The following is a 23,426-nucleotide window of genomic DNA, read 5'->3' on the forward strand; positions in this document are numbered from 1 at the left end:
ATGGACTTTTGTCTAGTCCCACTAGTGCAAAGACATTTGCAGCACGTCTGCCTGCATTGCACACTCCAACTCATTATAACTAAGCCATTATACTAGCAAACACTCAGTGTACCTAGTGGCATCCTAAACGTGGCTATTGGACTTTTGTCTAGTCCCACTAGTGCAAATACATTTGCAGCACGTCTGCCTGCATTGCACACTCAAACTCATTATAACTAAGCCATTATACTAGCAAACACTCAGTGTACCTAGTGGCATCCTAAACGTGGCTATTGGACTTTTGTCTAGTCCCACTAGTGCAAAGACATTTGCAGCACGTCTGCCTGCATTGCACACTCCAACTCATTATAACTAAGCCATTATACTAGCAAACACTCAGTGTACCTAGTGGCATCCTAAACGTGGCTATTGGACTTTTGTCTAGTCCCACTAGTGCAAAGATATTTGCAGCACGTCTGCCTGCATTGCACACTCAAACTCATTGTTACTAAGCCATTATACTAGCAAACACTGAGGAAACTTAGTGGCATCCTAAAAGTGGCTGTTGGACTTCTGTATTGTCCCACTAGTGCAAAGATGTTTGCAGCACGTCTGCCTGCATTGCACACTCAAACTCAGTGTTACTAAGCCATTATACTAGCAAACACTGAGTGAACTTAGTGGCATCCTAAACGTGGCTATTGGACTTTTGTCTAGTCCCACTAGTGCAAAGATATTTGCAGCACGTCTGCCTGCATTGCACACTCCAACTCATTATAACTAAGCCATTATACTAGCAAACACTCAGTGTACCTAGTGGCATCCTAAACGTGGCTATTGGACCTTTGTCTAGTCCCACTAGTGCAAAGATATTTGCAGCACATCTGCCTGCATTGCACACTCCAACTCATAACTAAGCCATTATACTAGCAAACACTCAGTGTACCTAGTGGCATCCTAAACGTGTCTATTGGACTTTTGTCTAGTCCCACTAGTGCAAAGACATTTGTAGCACGTCTGCCTGCATTGCACACTCCAACTCATTATAACTAAGCCATTATACTAGCAAACACTCAGTGTACCTAGTGGCATCCTAAACGTGGCTATTGGACTTTTGTCTAGTCCCACTAGTGCAAAGATATTTGCAGCAAGTCTGCCTGCATTGCACACTCCAACTCATTATAACTAAGCCATTATACTAGCAAACACTCAGTGTACCTAGTGGCATCCTAAACGTGGCTAATGGACTTTTGTCTAGTCCCACTAGTGCAAAGACATTTGCAGCACGTCTGCCTGCATTGCACACTCCAACTCATTATAACTAAGCCATTATACTAGCAAACACTCAGTGTACCTAGTGGCATCCTAAACGTGGCTATTGGACTTTTGTCTAGTCCCACTAGTGCAAAGACATTTGTAGCACGTCTGCCTGCATTGCACACTCCAACTCATTATAACTAAGCCATTATACTAGCAAACACTCAGTGTACCTAGTGGCATCCTAAACGTGGCTATTGGACCTTTGTCTAGTCCCACTAGTGCAAAGATATTTGCAGCACATCTGCCTGCATTGCACACTCCAACTCACAACTAAGCCATTATACTAGCAAACACTCAGTGTACCTAGTGGCATCCTAAACGTGGCTATTGGACTTTTGTCTAGTCCCACTAGTGCAAAGACATTTGCAGCACGTCTGCCTGCATTGCACACTCCAACTCATTATAACTAAGCCATTATACTAGCAAACACTCAGTGTACCTAGTGGCATCCTAAACGTGGCTATTGGACTTTTGTCTAGTCCCACTAGTGCAAAGATATTTGCAGCAAGTCTGCCTGCATTGCACACTCCAACTCATTATAACTAAGCCATTATACTAGCAAACACTCAGTGTACCTAGTGGCATCCTAAACGTGGCTAATGGACTTTTGTCTAGTCCCACTAGTGCAAAGACATTTGCAGCACGTCTGCCTGCATTGCACACTCCAACTCATTATAACTAAGCCATTATACTAGCAAACACTCAGTGTACCTAGTGGCATCCTAAACGTGGCTATTGGACTTTTGTCTAGTCCCACTAGTGAAAAGACATTTGTAGCACGTCTGCCTGCATTGCACACTCCAACTCATTATAACTAAGCCATTATACTAGCAAACACTCAGTGTACCTAGTGGCATCCTAAACGTGGCTATTGGACCTTTGTCTAGTCCCACTAGTGCAAAGATATTTGCAGCACATCTGCCTGCATTGCACACTCCAACTCACAACTAAGCCATTATACTAGCAAACACTCAGTGTACCTAGTGGCATCCTAAACGTGGCTATTGGACTTTTGTCTAGTCCCACTAGTGCAAAGACATTTGCAGCACGTCTGCCTGCATTGCACACTCCAACTCATTATAACTAAGCCATTATACTAGCAAACACTCAGTGTACCTAGTGGCATCCTAAACGTGGCTATTGGACTTTTGTCTAGTCCCACTAGTGCAAAGATATTTGCAGCAAGTCTGCCTGCATTGCACACTCCAACTCATTATAACTAAGCCATTATACTAGCAAACACTCAGTGTACCTAGTGGCATCCTAAACGTGGCTAATGGACTTTTGTCTAGTCCCACTAGTGCAAAGACATTTGCAGCACGTCTGCCTGCATTGCACACTCCAACTCATTATAACTAAGCCATTATACTAGCAAACACTCAGTGTACCTAGTGGCATCCTAAACGTGGCTATTGGACTTTTGTCTAGTCCCACTAGTGCAAAGACATTTGCAGCACGTATGCCTGCATTGCACACTCCAACTCATTATAACTAAGCCATTATACTAGCAAACACTCAGTGTACCTAGTGGCATCCTAAACGTGGCTATTGGACTTTTGTCTAGTCCCACTAGTGCAATGATATTTGCAGCACGTCTGCCTGCATTGCACACTCAAACTCATTGTTACTAAGCCATTATACTAGCAAACACTGAGGAAACTTAGTGGCATCCTAAAAGTGTCTGTTGGACTTCTGTATTGTCCCACTAGTGCAAAGATGTTTGCAGCACGTCTGCCTGCATTGCACAGTCAAACTCAGTGTTACTAAGCCATTATACTAGCAAACACTGAGTGAACTTAGTGGCATCCTAAACGTGGCTATTGGACTTTTGTCTAGTCCCACTAGTGCAAAGACATTTGCAGCACGTCTGCCTGCATTGCACACTCCAACTCATTATAACTAAGCCATTATACTAGCAAACACTCAGTGTACCTAGTGGCATCCTAAACGTGGCTATTGGACTTTTGTCTAGTCCCACTAGTGCAAAGACATTTGCAGCACGTCTGCCTGCATTGCACACTCCAACTCATTATAACTAAGCCATTATACTAGCAAACACTCAGTGTACCTAGTGGCATCCTGAACGTGGCTATTGGACCTTTGTCTAGTCCCACTAGTGCAAAGATATTTGCAGCACATCTGCCTGCATTGCACACTCCAACTCATAACTAAGCCATTTTACTAGCAAACACTCAGTGTACCTAGTGGCATCCTAAACGTGGCTATTGGACTTTTGTCTAGTCCCACTAGTGCAAAGACATTTGCAGCACGTCTGCCTGCATTGCACACTCCAACTCATTATAACTAAGCCATTTTACTAGCAAACACTCAGTGTACCTAGTGGCATCCTAAACGTGGCTATTGGACTTTTGTCTAGTCCCACTAGTGCAAAGACATTTGCAGCACGTCTGCCTGCATTGCACACTCCAACTCATTATAACTAAGCCATTATACTAGCAAACACTCAGTGTACCTAGTGGCATCCTAAACGTGGCTATTGGACTTTTGTCTAGTCCCACTAGTGCAAAGATATTTGCAGCAAGTCTGCCTGCATTGCACACTCCAACTCATTATAACTAAGCCATTATACTAGCAAACACTCAGTGTACCTAGTGGCATCCTAAACGTGGCTATTGGACTTTTGTCTAGTCCCACTAGTGCAAAGACATTTGCAGCACGTCTGCCTGCATTGCACACTCCAACTCATTATAACTAAGCCATTATACTAGCAAACACTCAGTGTACCTAGTGGCATCCTAAACGTGGCTATTGGACTTTTGTCTAGTCCCACTAGTGCAAAGACATTTGCAGCACGTCTGCCTGCATTGCACACTCCAACTCATTATAACTAAGCGATTATACTAGCAAACACTCAGTGTACCTAGTGGCATCCTAAACGTGGCTATTGGACTTTTGTCTAGTCACACTAGTGCAAAGACATTTGCAGCACGTCTGCCTGCATTGCACACTCCAACTCATTGTTACTTACTAAGACATTATAATACCAAAAATTGAGTAAACTTAGTGGCATACAAGAAGTGGCTGTTGTACTCCATTAGTACCCCACTGGTGCAAATCTATGTGCAGCACCTGTGCAGGACACCCTCCTGCTCTGTTTTTAATAAGCTATAATGATAGCAAAAAATACTGCCATTTAGTGGCATCATAGAACTGGCTGTTGTATTCCATTAGTGCCCCACTGGTGCCAAGCTATTTCTAGCACCTGTGCAGGACACCCTCCTGCTCTGTTTTTAATAAGCTATAATGATAGCAAAAAATACTGCCATATAGTGGCATCATAGAACTGGCTGTTATATTCCATTAGTGCTCCACTGGTGCCAAGCTATTTCTAGCACCTGTGCAGGACACCCTCCTGCTCTGTTTTTAATAAGCTATAATGATAGCAAAAAATACTGCCATTTAGGGGCATCATAGAACTGGCTGTTGTATTCCATTAGTGCCCCACTGGTGCCAAGCTATTTCTAGCACCTGTGCAGGACACCCTCCTGCTCTGTTTTTAATAAGCTATAATGATAGCAAAAAATACTGCCATTTAGTGGCATCATAGAACTGGCTGTTGTATTCCATTAGTGCCCCACTGGTGCCAAGCTATTTCTAGCACCTGTGCAGGACACCCTCCTGCTCTGTTTTTAATAAGCTATAATGATAGCAAAAAATACTGCCATTTAGTGGCATCATAGAACTGGCTGTTGTATTCCATTAGTGCCCCACTGGTGCCAAGCTATTTCTAGCACCTGTGCAGGACACCCTCCTGCTCTGTTTTTAATAAGCTATAATGATAGCAAAAAATACTGCCATATAGTGGCATCATAGAACTGGCTGTTATATTCCATTAGTGCTCCACTGGTGCCAAGCTATTTCTAGCACCTGTGCAGGACACCCTCCTGCTCTGTTTTTAATAAGCTATAATGATAGCAAAAAATACTGCCATTTAGGGGCATCATAGAACTGGCTGTTGTATTCCATTAGTGCCCCACTGGTGCCAAGCTATTTCTAGCACCTGTGCAGGACACCCTCCTGCTCTGTTTTTAATAAGCTATAATGATAGCAAAAAATACTGCCATTTAGTGGCATCATAGAACTGGCTGTTGTATTCCATTAGTGCCCCACTGGTGCCGAGCTATTTCTAGCACCTGTGCAGGACACCCTCCTGCTCTGTTTTTAATAAGCTATAATGATAGCAAAAAATACTGCCATTTAGTGGCATCATAGAACTGGCTGTTGTATTCCATTAGTGCCCCACTGGTGCCAAGCTATTTCTAGCACCTGTGCAGGACACCCTCCTGCTCTGTTTTTAATAAGCTATAATGATAGCAAAAAATACTGCCATTTAGTGGCATCATAGAACTGGCTGTTGTATTCCATTAGTGCCCCACTTGTGCCAAGCTATTTCTAGCACCTGTGCAGGACACCCTCCTGCTCTGTTTTTAATAAGCTATAATTAGTGATGAGCGAGCATGCTTGTTACTACTCGGTACTCGCACGAGTATCACTGTACTCGGGCTACTCGGCGGGGACCGAGTAATCTCGCGATACTCATGCTGTACTCGTGGTCTTCATCCCTGCATGTTGGCGCTCTTTTGAGAGCCAGCCCTCATGCAGGGATTGGCTGGCAGACCACTGCTATGCCACAGCCCTGTTAGTTGTGGAATTGCAGTGATTGGCCGGCCCGCACAGCGTGACCGAGCCTTTATACCGGCGCTCGCGCTGTGCTCTGCTTACAGCCATCCAGACAGTCAGTGCAGGGAGAGTGTCGCTGCTTCAGGGAAAGGTTTGCGGCCCTTTATAGCTATTTCCGTAGCAGGGCTGCAAACAGAGTGACTAAAAGTCCTTCTCAGGACTAGTCTAGTTGTATACAGGCAGGCAGGGTATAGCCAGGTCGGAGTACAGTAGCAGAGTCCTTCTCAGGACTATTGTTGCTGTATACAGGCAGGGTATAGCCAGGTCGGAATACAGGCTAGTGACCAGAAGAGTCCTTGTCAGGACTATTGTAGCAGTATACAGGCAGGCAGGCAGGCAGGGTATATAGCCATTCCTAGTGGTGACCGTATACCAGCCTTCATCATATGTGGGGCTGGTGTACACAGTCTAAAACAGTCCAGATAGTGTCAGAGTTCTCATTAATTTTTGCTCCTAAAACCTGTTAGGTTCTTAGTGCGTCCGTGCTTGCATTTAAAAACCGCACGTGTGTGCCTGTCGGTGGCAGCGTACAGGTGCACTTGTGTGCGTTTTTACCAAACTATTATATAACGCACAAGTGTAGTGTGTATAATACATGTCAGTCAGCAGTGGCTGATAGTGTCAGAGTTCTCATTAATTTTTGCTCCGAAAACCTGTTAGGTTCTTAGTGCGTCCGTGCTTGCATTTAAAAACCGCACTTGTGTGCCTGTCGGTGGCAGCGTACAGGTGCACTTGTGTGCGTTTTTACAAAACTATTATATAACGCACAAGTGTAGTGTGTATAATACACGTCAGTCAGCAGTGGCTGATAGTGTCAGAGTTCTCATTAATTTTTGCTCCTAAAACCTGTTAGGTTCTTAGTGCGTCCGTGCTTGCATTTAAAAACCGCACGTGTGTGCCTGTCGGTGGCAGCGTACAGGTGCACTTGTGTGCGTCTTTACCAAACTATTATATAACGCACAAGTGTAGTGTGTATAATACACGTCAGTCAGCAGTGGCTGATAGTGTCAGAGTTCTCATTAATTTTTGCTCCTAAAACCTGTTAGGTTCTTAGTGCGTCCGTGCTTGCATTTAAAAACCGCACGTGTGTGCCTGTCTGTGGCAGCGTACAGGTGCACGATTTGCACAAACTTGGATATAATGCACAAGTCTAGTGAATACACGTCAGCACAGCATTGCAAAATGCGCAAGGGCGTTGGCAAGGAACAAGGAAGTGGACGTGATGGTGGTGCAGGCAGAGGCCGAGGTCGTGGGCAAGCTCTAATTTCGCCACAACAAAGGGCCACATCTAGTCGCTCGCACGTCCTGTCCCAAATTCTTGGGGACCGCAGCAGTACACCGCTATTGAACCAAGACCAGTGTCAACAGGTTGTTAGTTGGATAGCGGATAATGCTTCCAGTCAGATTGGCACCACCACAAACACTATGTCTTCCACACGGTCAAGTGTCAGTAGCCGTGATACTGCACCGCACATTTCAGAACCTGATCCTCCTTCCTACCACAAGGCTGAGTACACGTCCTCGGACATTAATGATCCCACACTTGGACACTCGGAAAAGCTGTTCACGTTTCCATTCGCACATTCTGGCCTCTCGCCAGCTCATGTTGAAGTGGGTCATGAGGAGATCGTATGTACAGATGGCCAAATATTTGAGCAGCCACGTTCTCACGAAGTTGGCAACGTGTCTCAACAAGGGGTGGACGATGATGAGACACAATTGTCAGGAAGTCAGGAGGAGGAGCAGGGTGCGGAAGAGGAAGACGACGTGGTGGATGATCCAGTAACTGACCCAACCTGGCAGGAGGATATGCAGAGCGAGGACAGCAGTGCACAGGGGGAGGGAGGCGTAGCATCCCAACAGGCAGTAAGAAGCAGGGTGGTGGCTCCAGGCAGAAGTCAGGCAACCGTTCCCCGGAACAACAACACGACACAAGGTGCCTGTACAAATGTTAGGTCTTCCCGAGTCTGGCAGTTTTTTAAGTTGGCTCCAGATGATTCTAAAAAGGCCATTTGCAACACCTGCCGTGCCAGCATCAGCAGGGGTACCAAAACTAGCAGCCTGACCACCACCAGCATGATCAGGCACATGTCAGCCAAGCACCCGACTTTGTGGGAAGTACAACAGAGTCGAGGAGCAGTGCTTGCTGATGTCACTGCTACGTCTTCGCTGGTTGTGCATGCGAGCCAATCCCCTGTCCATGCTGCCTGCGAACAAGCCTCCTCCAGTCCTGCACCTGCAGTTGCCTACGCAGAAATAACACCATCATCAAGCACGTCCTTGTCCCAGTGCAGCGTTCAGTTATCCATTCAGCAAACCTTTGAACGCAGGCGCAAATACACTGCCAACACCCCACATGCCACAGTTCTAAATGCTAACATTTCGCGACTGCTTGCGCTGGAAATGTTGCCTTTTAGGCTGGTGGAGACAGAAGCATTCCGCGACCTGATGGTGGCAGCTATCCCACGTTACTCGGTCCCCAGCCGCCACTATTTCTCCCGGTGTGCCGTCCCCGCGTTGCATAACCACGTGTCACAAAACATCACACGTGCCCTGAACAACGCTGTTTCACCCAAAGTCCACCTAACCACAGACACGTGGACAAGTGCTTGTGGGCAAGGCCGCTACATCTCGTTGACGGCACACTGGGTTAATATTGTGGAAGCTGGGACCCAGTCTGAGCGAGGGACGGAACACGTCCTTCCCACACCAAGGTTTGCAGGCCCTACCTCAGTCAGTGTTTCACCCACACTCTACAGCTCCGGAATGTCATGCTCTTCAGCCTCCTCCTCCTCCTGCGCATCCTCATCCACTGTACCCTCCACACCAGTCCCAAGCTGGAAGCACTGCAGCACTGCCTCGGCGAAGCGGCAACAGGCTGTGCTGAAGCTAGTCTGCATAGGTGACAAACCCCACAATGCAGAAGAGGTGTGGACAGCTCTGAAACAGCAGGCAGATCACTGGCTCACACCTCTGAACCTAAAGCCAGGAAAGGTCGTGTGTGACAATGGCCGGAACCTGGTGGCGGCTTTGAGGCGAGGCCAGCTGACACATGTTCCATGCGTGGCCCATGTGCTCAACCTTGTGGTTCAGCGGTTTCTAAAGTCATACCCAGAGCTGTCTGATCTGCTGGTAAAAGTTCGCCGCCTGTCTGCATATTTTTGAAAGTCACCTACTGCTTCAGCCGGCCTTGCCGGCTTTCAGCGCCGTTTGCATCTTCCGGCTCACAGACTGGTGTGTGATGTCCCCACGCGTTGGAATTCATCTCTGCACATGTTGGTCAGGATATGTGAGCAGAAGAGGGCAGTTGTTGAGTACCTGCATCACCTAAGCCGTCGGGAAATGGGTCAAACTCCACACATAACACCTGAGGAGTGGAGATGGATGTCCGACTTATGTACCATCCTCCAAAACTTTGATGACTCCACCAAGATGGTGAGTGGTGATGACGCCATTATTAGCGTCACCATACCGCTACTCTGCCTTCTAAAACGGTCTCTGCTCAAAACCAAACATGATGCATTGCAGGCGGAGTGCGATGAGTTGCAGCAAGAAACAGTAGTGGGTGTGGGTGATAACACACAGCCCAGCCTCGTCTCATCACAACGTGCAGTGGAGGACTATGACGAGGAGGAGGATGAAGACATGGAGCAAATCTCCGGCCAAATTGAGGATATGACATGCACACCAGTCATATCCTCGGTTCAGCGTGGCTGGCCAGAGGACAGGGTAGATGAGGAGGAGGAGGAGGAGGAGGACAGCATGTTCAGTCATCGTGTTGGTCAGGCTACTGAAGTCCTGGCTGTTGAGAGTCTGGCGCACATGGCTGACTTTATGGTAAGCTGCCTGTCTCGTGACCCTCGCGTTAAGAACATCTTGGCCGACAATCATTACTGGTTGGTAACACTGTTAGACCCACGCTACAAGGAGAACTTTATGTCTCTTATTCCCGAGGCGGAGAGGTCAACCAAAATGCAGCAGTTCCAGAAGGCCATAGTCACGGAAGTAGGCAAAGCATTCCCCTCACAAAACGCTAGCGGCATAGGTCAGGAATCAGTGGACAACCAATGCGTACAGCCGAGAGAGGCACAAGTCCAATCTGCCAGAGGTAGGGGAACAGTCTTTAAGATGTGGGACAGTTTTCTCAGCCCCTCACGTACCACAGCCCCTGAGGTGCGGGGTAGTGCCACAAGAAATCCTAAGTTTGCCCAGATGCTCAAGGAGTACCTTGCAGATCGAACAACTGTACTCCGACATTCCTCTGTGCCTTACAATTATTGGGTATCCAAGGTGGACACGTGGCATGAATTGGCTCTCTACGCCTTGGAAGTCCTGGCCTGCCCTGCCGCTAGCGTTTTGTCAGAGCGTGTTTTTAGTGCCGCAGGTGGAATCATTACAGATAAACGCACCCGCCTGTCAACTGAAAATGCTGACAGGCTGACTCTTATCAAGATGAACAAGGGTTGGATTGGGCCAGACTTCACCACACCACCAGCAAATGAGAGCGGAATTTAAAGTTTGTAACGGGAATTTGCCATGTACCTCCACTCACCCATGGGTACACACTTCTGGACTTTGGATAATCGCTGGACTGCTCCTCCTTCTCCTCATGCGCCACCATGATGACCGTTACAATAGTTAGGCCTTTGTTTCAGGTATACCCCCAGTGGTAAATTTTTTCGCCCATTCTTTGCAGAATGGACATTACAACGACAGGAGACCCGCTCCTTTGCAATGGGAACAATGTTTTGAGGCCCTCATGCACGTCTCTATCCAGGGACAACGTGGAGCCTCCCAATTTTTGGCTGCCCTGCCAAAGGGCTATACTATAATACACCCACTTCCTGACAATGGACACTTAATGTTTTGAGGCCCTCATGCACGTCTCTATCCAGGGACAACGTGGAGCCTCCCAATTTTTGGCTGCCCTGCCAAAGGGCTATACTATAATACACCCACTTACTGACAATGGACACTTAATGTTTTGAGGCCCTCATGCACGTCTCTATCCAGGGACAACGTGGAGCCTTCCAATTTTTGGCTGCCCTGCCTAAGGGCTATACTACAATAGACCCACTTCCTTACAATGGGCACTTCAGGTTTACAGGCCCTCATGCACATCTCTATCCAGGGACAATGTGGAGCCTCCCAATTTTTGGCTGCCCTGCCAAAGGGCTATACTACAATAGACCCACTTCCTTACAATGGGCACTTCAGGTTTACAGGCCATCATGCACGTCTCTATCCAGGGACAACGTGGAGCCTCCCAATTTTTGGCTGCCCTGCCTAAGGGCTATACTACAATAGACCCACTTCCTTACAATGGGCACTTCAGGTTTACAGGCCCTCATGCACGTCTGTATGCAGGGGCATTGGTGAACCTCACAATTTTGGACTGCCCTGGCAAAGGAAAATACTACAAAGACTCACTTCCTCAAAATGGGCACATTAGACTCAGAGGCCTTTATGTACGTCTCTTCTCAGGGACATCGGAGTGCCACACAATGTTTTACGTAAAATCTTTCATGTATTAATCTCAAAAAGTAACATACATTAGCTCTATCTCACTATTGGGTATGTGCCCTTAACATTTCCGCCATGAAAATTCATTTTGGTGTCATTTTGGAAGGTTTTCTGGTGAGTCCGTAAAAATGGTGTAAAACGCGGACAAAATTGTTCACAGCTGTGACTTTTGAGTGATAAATGCTTCAAGGGGTCTTCCCCATGCTGTTGCCATGTCATTTGAGCACTCTTCTGAGACTTTTGTGACATTTTTAGGGTTTCTACATGCTGCCGGGGGTGATTTCACAAAAATACTCGGGTCTCCCATAGGATAACATTGGGCTCGGTGCTCGGGCCGAGTACACGAGTATCTTGGGATGCTCGGCCCGAGCCTCGAGCACCCGAGCTTTTTAGTACTCGCTCATCACTAGCTATAATGATAGCAAAATATACTGCCATTTAGTGGCATCATAGAACTGGCTGTTGTATTCCATTAGTGCCCCACTGGTGAGAAAGCTATTTCTAGCACCTGTGCAGGACACCCTCCTGCTCTGTTTTTAATAAGCTATAATGATAGCAAAAAATACTGCCATTTAGTGGCATCATAGAACTGGCTGTTGTATTCTATTAGTGCCCCACTGGTGCCAAGCTATTTCTAGCACCTGTGCAGGACACCCTCCTGCTCTGTTTTTAATAAGCTATAATGATAGCAAAAAATACTGCCATTTAGTGGCATCATAGAACTGGCTGTTGTATTCCATTAGTGCCCCACTGGTGCCAAGCTATTTCTAGCACCTGTGCAGGACACGCTCCTGCTCTGTTTTTAATAAGCTATAATGATAGCAAAAAATACTGCCATTTAGTGGCATCATAGAACTGGCTGTTGGACTCCTTTATTGTGCCACTTGTGCCAAGCAATTGGGTTGATAAATGATTGTTTGACTTTACCAAAACAAACAATAAGAACCATGCATACAATTTAAATAATTGAACAATCTATTCTGTTGCCTACTACCTGCTAATCCCTCTGTGTAGCAGTAATTGTGTGTTTGTGCGTGTGTTTGTGTGTGTGTGTGTGTGCGAACACAACTTACCAGTGGCGCATCACAAGAGCTTCCAAGTTACCTACCTAAACATAGACAAAACACATTACCCCCCCTGAATACCGTTGTTAGCTGAAGTCTCACAGATAATGCAGATGATAACAGTGTGAATGCAAACCACACAGCTCTGCAACACAGTCATGGAAATCTTGAAAAGCAACAGTCAATGCAAACATGTGTTGCTGTCCCTCTATGATTTAAACTGTATGTGCCAATTTGACAGTGCAGAGGCAACAAATCTTATTGTCTATAAATAGTCGGCCCACCCAGAACAGATATCTGTTTTGCTAATAAAACAAAGTGTTGCGTGCCCGCATTATTGTCTGGGCACAGCCTACCGTACCCGGGTACTCTGATGTCCAGTTGCCAGAAATACAGACTTTACGCTCCTCTCACGGTAAACAGTATAGACAGCACTGTAAGAATGTTGGTCTGTGGCACAGGATGCTGCTCACTGGCATTACGGGGCTCATCATCAAAGTACAACATGACTCCCCTCACAATTGAACGAAGTGTTTCCGCGGTGGCTCCTTGCTGTAACACACACCTTTAGCTTTTCCTTCTGTTCATAGACAGCATCTCCAAGTCCAGACCCGAAGAGCAATTTGATATTGCTATAGTGACCAAACAAAGGCAGATCCAAAATAACAGCAGCCCCTTGTGTGTAGTCTGCAACAATGCATGCAATGGCAAATTAGCATGTTGCATTGACAGTGGCTAAAGCTGAGCAATACACCTTCACGCTATCAATTCATATCCATGTGACACTTCATGGAGGAACTACTCAAAGGTGTGAGTTTTTGCCTTCTACTTACAGATTGTTGACAAATCTTACAGATTCCATGACTTGGTTTATCCTTTGCGATGTCCAAAAATTCACAGGCTAGGCAAGGCTTACAGCCCATGCGACCTGCATAGCCAACACGACTTCTGCTCAGAGTCAAAGTTGTGGTCCAGGATTCAGTTGTTGACGTGCTTCCAGTACTTTGTCTCTGGCCAGGAAGACGCAACGTAACCTCGTCGTCAGTAGCATCCTCCTCCACCTCCTCTGCTGACCTCATCGACTGGCTGACTTTGGTTTGACAGTAAGTGTGGTCTCCAACCTCATCGATAACCCTGTGTGTTTTCATTCCCCTCGTCCTGAGTCCTCCGAGACAACCTCTTCCTGCCCTGACCGAATAGTAAAGTTGTCATTCCAATCAGGTATCTGTGCTCCTCATCATGTTCCCCATTGTCTCCACCAGGAGGATTTACTTTTTGGAAATGAGGGTGTAGATTAGGCTCAGCACCTTCTTCATCGGGGCCTGGATCCCACTCACAAAGCTTCTGGCCATCTGCGCAGATTATTTCCCCTGTCTCATGTAACTCGCTACCTCAACACGTCAGATTATCTGCTACACCCGCAAGCTTCAAACTGAATCTGAAAACTCATCTGTTCAGAAATGACTATAACCTTCAATGACACCACCACCATACGTACTTGACGCTCAACCTAAACCACTCCTACTGTCTCCTCCCAAAAATCCTTTAGAATGTAATCCCGCAAGGGCAGGGCCCTCTTCCCTCTGTACCAGTCTGTCTATAGTTACTTGTATATGTATTCTGTATGTAACCCCCTTCTCATGTACAGCACCATGGAATCAATGGTGCTCTATAAATCAATAATAATAAAAATAATAATAACTTCCTTGTCTGTACTCATTGCAGCTTTGGAGCAGACCTCTGATTCCCAGGCTATAGTGCGACTGAACAGCTATGCAAACTCAACCATCTCTGTTACCCCATACTCAGCAGGGCTGGTGGAAACTTGAGAGCTGTTAGGAAGCAAGTGCGATTGGATTGACACCACAGAGGAATGGAGTATTTGGGATCTTGAAATTGGGGTGGAGGAGAGGCCACTTTATGGAACACTTGAGATCCATTGAAGCAGCTGCTGTTTTGGCCTCATCTACATTTGTTAGCGATGGTTGTGTCAGTGAAAAAAAGGATCATATCAGATAATCCATGGGAAGAAGTACACCTGTTCTTTTGGATGGTATTTGTTGTTACAAAACCTGTACCTGAAGCCTGCTGCGGTTTCATTTGCACCCAGGCGTCAGCTGCCATTTAGGGCTGTGCCTTGGGTTGTCCAGCTGGCTACTTTCTCCTCCACGTCTAAGTGTGGAGAGGCAGCTAGTGCGCATGCGTGTGCCGATTTACCCCAGCCGCAGCCTAACTACAGTGTTTCGCCTAGTGAGTATGCTCTGCCTGACTGTGCCATTGCTAAGGCTAAGTCTTCATTTCGGGATACAGCGCATGCTCCCACACTTAGTGCGAAAAGCCTCTTTGCACAGGTACTTGCATTCCGTGCCGGGTCTAAGTCCTGTTTTGTGCCTAGACACCATGCTAAAGCTGATAGTCTTTTTTCAGAGACTGTATTTCATGCTACTGAGCATGCTCAGGCACTTACTGCATCAGAGACTAGGTCCGGTAATGAACTCTTTGGCCCTGCCCCTGATGTGGGGGTCCCATATAGACCACAGGGCATCAGGTGTCCTGACGATGTGGCCACTCCCAAATGGCTTGCAGAGGCCCACCCCTATGACTTGTCACCGCATTATTGATGGTCAGATGATGACTGGTGAGGTGTTTGGGTCATGGCAGCCATGAGGTCATCATTGAAGTTGCGGTTCCAAATAGGACGCTAGTTATGCCACTCATGACGTGTCACTCTGCTTTTGTCTCCAGGAGGTGCATTGTGGTTCACCCTGGTTTGGGGCGGACCCAGGTTATAAAAGGGGCTGGAGCCAACAAGGAGGTGCGCAGTCTTCTATTATGCTCCAAAAGAGCACACCTCCATGTGTTGAACCCATTGCGGCTTTAGGCCAGAGGTAGGCAGGGATAGGGTGTCGATGCAGGCCACCACCACAGTTGGTAACGCAGAACGGTTAAGACCAGCTCCTGTCCTACAAGTCCTGCTTGTGCAGCCCAGTGGCATTAACAGGCCTGCTGCTGCTGATGCGCCTGCTGTCCACAGGTGTGGCCCCTACGCACACGGTCAGCGTATTCAATGGCCCCTGTGTTGTTAACAGGGAGTTCCTGGGCTGGGTGGGCATGTGGACCCTGTGACGCTAACAGGGCTCCCAGTCTCCAGATCCGAATGGCGTCTAACTCGGTTCAGGCTACTATTAGTTTCATAGCCACACAGCTCTGTATCCTCCACCAAACCTTACAGTTGCCAACCTCTCCTTTTCCAACTGGGAGCACGGTGGACACTGACTGCTGATGGGGATATATACCTTTCTCTTTCTTTTCTTATTAATTTTCCTTATATAGCGGTAACATAGTATATACCACCTTATCCAAATCTGCCAGTCCCACTGTAACAGATGGTGTTTCTTCAGCAAATGTTACTGTTGCTTAACCACCAAATCCACGGACCAAAACGTTTTTCCCCTTTCCAACACACCTGTTCCCCTTTCCACCAGCATCTGTCCTTTTTCAACTCATTTTGGTATATGACCAAAAGTGCAACTCTGCAGGGACACCGTACTCAACGCCATCTCAGCACAGCAGCCAGCCCTCGGTCCCTCAGATGTGGACAAGTAAAAGACCATTTCCTCCTATCCATGACAAAGCGTTGAGATTCACTCTGTGCAGCACTGGTGTTTAGTGGAAAAGCAGATCTAAGATTGCGTACCACATTCTGCAGATACTCCTGTATACGTGCGTCCATTTCTATGGCAGGAATTATTTCGCCAAATTTTGTCTTGTACCGGGGATCTAACAGTGTGGCAACCCAGTAGTCAGGATTACTTTGAATTCGTACAATCCGAGGGTCATGTTGTAGGTAGTGCAGCAAGAAGGCGCTCATGTGTCTTGTGCATCCAGGAGGACCAAGTCCTTGGTGTGTTGGTGGCAGAGAGGTGAGAATCGTGCCTCCTTCCTCTGCCCTCTCCCCACAACCTCGCACAACCGAAATGTGAGCAAGCTCTCACTCATCTGCTGAGTCTTCCATGCCCATCGCCAGTTCGTCCTCCATTTCTTCATGGGCTCCTGCACCTTCCTCAACACTTTTTGCTGATACTATGCGCCCTTGTTAATCCCTCTCCCTCACCATGACTGCCGCCTAGGTGCCGCTGACCATCTGGACCTCGTAGATCTTGTTATCCCTTCCGCATATGACTCCTCCTGTACTTCCTCCCCTTCCTCTTGTCCCAACACCTGACTCCGAATAATAATTACAGTGTGCTCCATCATGTAGATGACCAGAATTGTCACGCTGAGAATGACATTGCCAGTGCTAAACATCTTCGTCGACATTTGTAAACTGTGTAGCAGGGTGCATAGGTCCTTGATCTGACACCACTCCAGCAGCGTGATCTGCACCACCTCTGGATCAAGTTATCCCAGGCTATATGTCATAACGTATTGCAGCAGGGTTCGGCGGTGCTGCCACAAACGCTGCAACATGTGCAGATTCAAATTCCTGCGTGTCGGCACATCGCATTTCAGGCGTTTAACCACCAGACCTAAAGACTTCTGTAGCGACGAAAGTTGTTGAGCTGCTGTGTGCGCACGATGGAAGTGAGCACATAGCGAGCGTGCCCGCTGCACAAGGCCATGTAGGCCGGGATGGTGTTTTAAAAATTGCTGGAGAATTAGGTTCAACACGTGAGCCATACAAGGCACGTGTGTCACATTGCCCTGATGATGGCCCGCAGCCAGGTTTGCATCATTGCCGCACACGGCTGTTAAGTCACCAACGGAGTCCGCTCCGTCAATTTGTACTCCAGTCGCCAGGTGACAACGTGTTCCTTTCATGCATAGTGCTGATGATGGGAGAGGAGTCGATGCCAGTGGCGCAGGTGGACGCAGGTTATGCTCACCCACTGGGCTGCATTACCTTGACAGATGCAGAATCTCTGGCTGAATGTAGCTGGTGGGTATCTCACAGATGAAATACCATCATTTAGCTACAACCAATGGAAAGACACCACACCCTTTTTTATGCCCATCCTGTCTGCAGACCACTGCCAGACATAGCTATGAACCTCTGGTTAATTTTACCCCCAGTTCAGTTTTATGATTTTGTGTGCTTGTTACCTGACTACTTTTCCTGCTTGCTGTTTATGTACCTTGTTGGCCGATTCGCATTTCACCTCTGCTTGTTTTCTGATTAAGTCCTGGCCGTCCCATTCTGTTCCTGTTCCTCAATTAATGTTTTGACCCTGCCTGACTACTATTCTCTGGAACTGCAGCCTTCCACAGGTATTGATCACCTTGGACCCTGTGTAATTCCTAATCCCTGTATAGGGGTTAAAGGGTTTCAGGGTTCTAGGGGTCCTGCTTGGTGAGTGGCTTCCCTCTAGCCTATCATTTACAGCCCATCTGAGTGTGTGGATCAAGGAAGGCGTTACACCGTGCTCTCTGCAGAAGGCCATGTGGGCCAGGATAGTGCTTTAAAAATTGCTGGACAACCAGGTTCAACACGTGAACCACACAAGGCACGTGTGTCACATTGTCACAGAGAAGGGCCGCACCCATGTTTGCATCATTGTCGCACCCGGCCTTCCCTGGCTGCTGGTTGAGTGGAGACAACCATTGATGAAACTCGGTCTCCAGAGCTAACCGTCCACAACTTCTCAGCGGTGTGACTCACATTTCCCATACATTTCAAAGTAAACCATTGACCGCCTGATGGCATTGAGCTCTGCTGCCAGCATAGTAAGGAGGTGTGTGGTATTCCTTGTGCGCAGTTACAAGGAAGGGTGGCCTGACCACACAGGGTTTGCGCCAAGGTGGAGGACCCACACGAGGTTGAAGAGGCAGAAGCAGTGTATTAACTTCTACATACAGAAGAAGGATTGACACATCTCGTGGGAACGGCAAGACTTGTACAGCAGACCCTTCTCCATCTCTCCCCACAGTAACCCATTGCCCAGTCAGCGACATGTAACGCCCCTGTCCATGCTTACTGGGCCAATTATCTGTGGTTAAATACACCCTGTCACACAGAGTTTCTCAAGGAATCAGTGATGTTTAGTGCGACATGCTGGTGTAGCGCGTGCACGCCTTTGTTGGAGAAAGAGTGGGGCCTGGGCATCGGCTCTTGGGGCACTGCGATGGGCATAAGGTCTCGAAAATCCTCGGTTAAAAAGGTTGGAAAGGCAGCATTTTGGTAGCCAACAGTTTCCAGATGCTGAAAGTCAACCTCTAAGCCATGTCATGCCCTTCTAAAAGCATGTAAAACACAGTAAGGGGACTCCAACCACAGTCTCCCTTGTTTCCAAAAATTGGGCCACACACACCCCACGTGACTGGCATCAGTTGACCCCCATTTTCAAGCTTACAAAGATGCTTTGCATGAAGCACTATCAAAAATACGCGTGCCTTTCGCCTCCCCTGGCTGAGCCAGGGGAAGAAAAGTCCTCTGAGAGCCATGACTTGTTCATCTTGGTTCTTTTAGAAACACAGCGAGGGGACTCCAACCACAGTCTCCCTCGTTTCCACTAACTGGGCCACACACACCCCACTTGACTGGCATCAGTTGACCCAATTTTCAAGATGAAAAAGATGCTTTGCATAAAGCACTCTCAAAAATACGCGTGCCTTTCCCGTCCCCTGGCTGACCCAGGGGAAGAAAAGTCCTCTGAGAGCCATGACTTGTTCATCTTGGTTCTTTTAGAAACACAGCGAGGGGACTCCAAACACAGTCTCCCTCGTTGCCTCTAATTGGGCCACGCACACCCCACTTGACTGGCATCAGTTGACCCCCTTTTGAAAAAGAAAAAGATGCTTTGCATGAAGCACTCTCAAAAATACGCGTGCCTTTCCCGTCCCCTGGCTGACCCAGGGGAAGAAAAGTCCTCTGAGAGCCATGACTTGTTCATCTTGGTTCTTTTTTCAAAAGCTAGGGGACTCCAACCACAGTCTCCCTTGTTTCCACTAATTGGGCCATACACACCCCACTTGACTGGCATCACTTGATCTCCCTTTTCAAAATGAAACAGATGCTTTGCATGAAGCACTCTCAAAAATACGCGTGCCTTTCCCGTCCCCTGACTGACCCAGGCGAAGAAACGTCCTCTGAGAGCCATGACTTGTTTATCTTGGTTCTTTTAGAAACACAGCGAGGGGACTCCAACCACAGTCTCCCTCGTTTCCACTAACTGGGCCACACACACCCCACTTGACTGGCATCAGTTGACCCAATTTTCAAGATGAAGAAGATGCTTTGCATGAAGCACTCTCAAAAATACGCGTGCCTTTCCCGTCCCCTGGCTGACCCAGGGGAAGAAAAGTCCTCTGAGAGCCATGACTTGTTCATCTTGGTTCTTTTAGAAACACAGCGAGGGAACTCCAACCACAGTCTCCCTCATTTCCACTAACTGGGCCACACACCCCACTTGACTGGCATCAGTTGACCCAATTTTCAAGATGAAAAAGATGCTTTGCATGAAGCACTCTCAAAAATACGCGTGCCTTTTCCGTCCCCTGGCTGACCCAGGGGAAGAAAAGTCCTCTGAGAGCCATGACTTGTTCATCTTGGTTCTTTTAGAAACACAGCGAGGGGACTCCAAACACAGTCTCCCTTGTTTCCACTAATTGGGCCATACACACCCCACTTGACTGGCATCACATGATCTCCCTTTTCAAAATGAAACAGATGCTTTGCATGAAGCACTCTCAAAAATACGCGTGCCTTTCCCGTCCCCTGGCTGACCCAGGGGAAGAAAAGTCCTCTGAGAGCCATGACTTGTTCATCTTGGTTCTTTTTTCAAAAGCTAGGGGACTCCAACCACAGTCTCCCTTGTTTCCACTAATTGGGCCATACACACCCCACTTGACTGGCATCACTTGATCTCCCTTTTCAAAATGAAACAGATGCTTTGCATGAAGCACTCTCAAAAATACGCGTGCCTTTCCCGTCCCCTGGCTGACCCAGGGGAAGAAAAGTCCTCTGAGAGCCATGACTTGTTCATCTTGGTTCTTTTTTCAAAAGCTAGGGGACTCCAACCACAGTCTCCCTTGTTTCCACTAATTGGGCCATACACACCCCACTTGACTGGCATCACTTGATCTCCCTTTTCAAAATGAAACAGATGCTTTGCATGAAGCACTCTCAAAAATACGCGTGCCTTTCCCGTCCCCTGGCTGACCCAGGGGAGGAAAAGTCCTCTGAGAGCCATGACTTGTTCATCTTGGTTCTTTAAGAAACACAGCGAGGGGACTCCAAACACAGTCTCCCTTGTTTCCACTAATTGGGCCATACACACCCCACTTGACTGGCATCAGTTGACCAAATTTTTAAGATGAAAAAGATGCTTTGCATGAAGCACTCTCAAAAATACGCGTGCCTTTCCCGTCCCCTGGCTGACCCAGGGGAAGAAAAGTCCTCTGAGAGCCATGACTTGTTCATTTTGGTTCTTTTAGAAACACAGCGAGGGGACTCCAACCACAGTCTCCCTCATTTCCACTAACTGGGCCACACACCCCACTTGACTGGCATCAGTTGACCCAATTTTCAAGATGAAAAAGATGCTTTGCATGAAGCACTCTCAAAAATACGCGTGCCTTTCCCGTCCCCTGGCTGACCCAGGGGAGGAAAAGTCCTCTGAGAGCCATGACTTGTTCATCTTGGTTCTTTAAGAAACACAGCGAGGGGACTCCAAACACAGTCTCCCTTGTTTCCACTAATTGGGCCATACACACCCCACTTGACTGGCATCACTTGATCTCCCTTTTCAAAATGAAACAGATGCTTTGCATGAAGCACTCTCAAAAATACGCGTGCCTTTCCCGTCCCCTGGCTGACCCAGGGGAAGAAAAGTCCTCTGAGAGCCATGACTTGTTCATCTTGGTTCTTTTAGAAACACAGCGAGGGGACTCCAACCACAGTCTCCCTCGTTTCCACTAACTGGGTCACACACACCCCACTTGACTGGCATCAGTTGACCCAATTTTCAAGATGAAAAAGATGCTTTGCATGAAGCACTCTCAAAAATACGCGTGCCTTTCCCGTCCCCTGGCTGACCCAGGGGAAGAAAAGTCCTCTGAGAGCCATGACTTGTTCATCTTGGTTCTTTTAGAAACACAGCGAGGGGACTCCAACCACAGTCTCCCTCGTTTCCACTAACTGGGCCACACACACCCCACTTGACTGGCATCAGTTGACCCAATTTTCAAGATGAAAAAGATGCTTTGCATGAAGCACTCTCAAAAATACGCGTGCCTTTCCCGTCCCCTGGCTGACCCAGGGGAAGAAAAGTCCTCTGAGAGCCATGACTTGTTCATCTTGGTTCTTTTTTCAAAAGCTAGGGGACTCCAACCACAGTCTCCCTTGTTTCCACTAATTGGGCCATACACACCCCACTTGACTGGCATCACTTGATCTCCCTTTTCAAAATGAAACAGATGCTTTGCATGAAGCACTCTCAAAAATACGCGTGCCTTTCCCGTCCCCTGGCTGACCCAGGGGAAGAAAAGTCCTCTGAGAGCCATGACTTGTTCATCTTGGTTCTTTTAGAAACACAGCGAGGGGACTCCAACCACAGTCTCCCTCGTTTCCACTAACTGGGCCACACACACCCCACTTGACTGGCATCAGTTGACCCAATTTTCAAGATGAAAAAGATGCTTTGCATGAAGCACTCTCAAAAATACGTGTGCCTTTCCCGTCCCCTGGCTGACCCAGGGGAAGAAAAGTCCTCTGAGAGCCATGTCCACATTGTCAGTGGACAGACACGTGTGCTTATCTGCCAGCAGACCCCCAGCAGCACTGAAGACAGGTTCCGAGAGAACGCTGGCTGCAGGACACGACAAGATCCCCAAGGCGTACGTGTCGAGCTCAGGCAATTTATCCAGATTGGAAGCCTAAAATGAGCAGGGCTCAATTTGCACAGTAATGGCATCGATGTTTCCTTGCATATACTCATATATGTGTCCCCTCCTCTTTTTCCTTGTCCAGCTCTTTTGTTTTCGCATGCGTATATGTCCTTGTCACTTTCCCATGTGTTTGTGTTGTGTTGTGAGTTGTTTATCACCTTTTGGACACCTTTGAGGGTGTTTTCTAGGTGTTTTTATGTGTTTGTGATTGCCTGCCATTGTTTCCTATGCAGTTCGAGTTCGGTTCGACGAACCGAACTCGAACGGGAGCTCCGTTCGGCGAACCAACCTCGAGCCGAACCGGGACGGGTTCGCTCATCTCTAGTAATAACCATGAACATTGCAATTAATTGAGTGGAGGTTTAATAATAAACTGAAACTCTAGTACGACGTATGATGATCAATAGAGGAAGTTTCAAGTTTCAACCAAAGAAAAGACATCTAAAAAAAACAAATGTGGAATGTTTTGGGAAAAAGATGTAGTTGATTTTTTGAGGTAAACAACCATACTGAAGCTCCAAAAGAAGTTTTAAAGCACATGATGTCAAAATAATATGAGCGAATCAGAAGTATGATAAAAGAAATTTGTATAAAATATGGTCTTCTAGAAAGGTTAGATCAAAAAAAGGAAAAGGACAGGGTGCATAGGTAGTGATGAAATGTTAAATCTGCTTAGGAAAACATGGGGTATAGTGAAGTGACGAACTTGTCATTGACATTATGTGGAAAGATTAATTTGTATTAGGAAACTTGATTTTTTTAATTTAGCGTTGTTGATAAATCCAGGTAACATTTTATTCCAATGATCAGTTTTGGTCATCTTTCTAAACATAGAGCAAAAATGAAAGCCAATATGCAGAGGAAAGTTTAAGTTGGAGTATGAAATTTCCAGTGAAGAGTATGGTCTACATTGGTGGCCGGTCTACAGCTCTTGATAAGTCACCTTATAAAATA

The sequence above is a fragment of the Anomaloglossus baeobatrachus genome, chromosome 2, assembly GCF_048569485.1.
Source record: "Anomaloglossus baeobatrachus isolate aAnoBae1 chromosome 2, aAnoBae1.hap1, whole genome shotgun sequence".
In the NCBI taxonomy this organism is placed as follows: Eukaryota; Metazoa; Chordata; class Amphibia; order Anura; family Aromobatidae; genus Anomaloglossus; species Anomaloglossus baeobatrachus.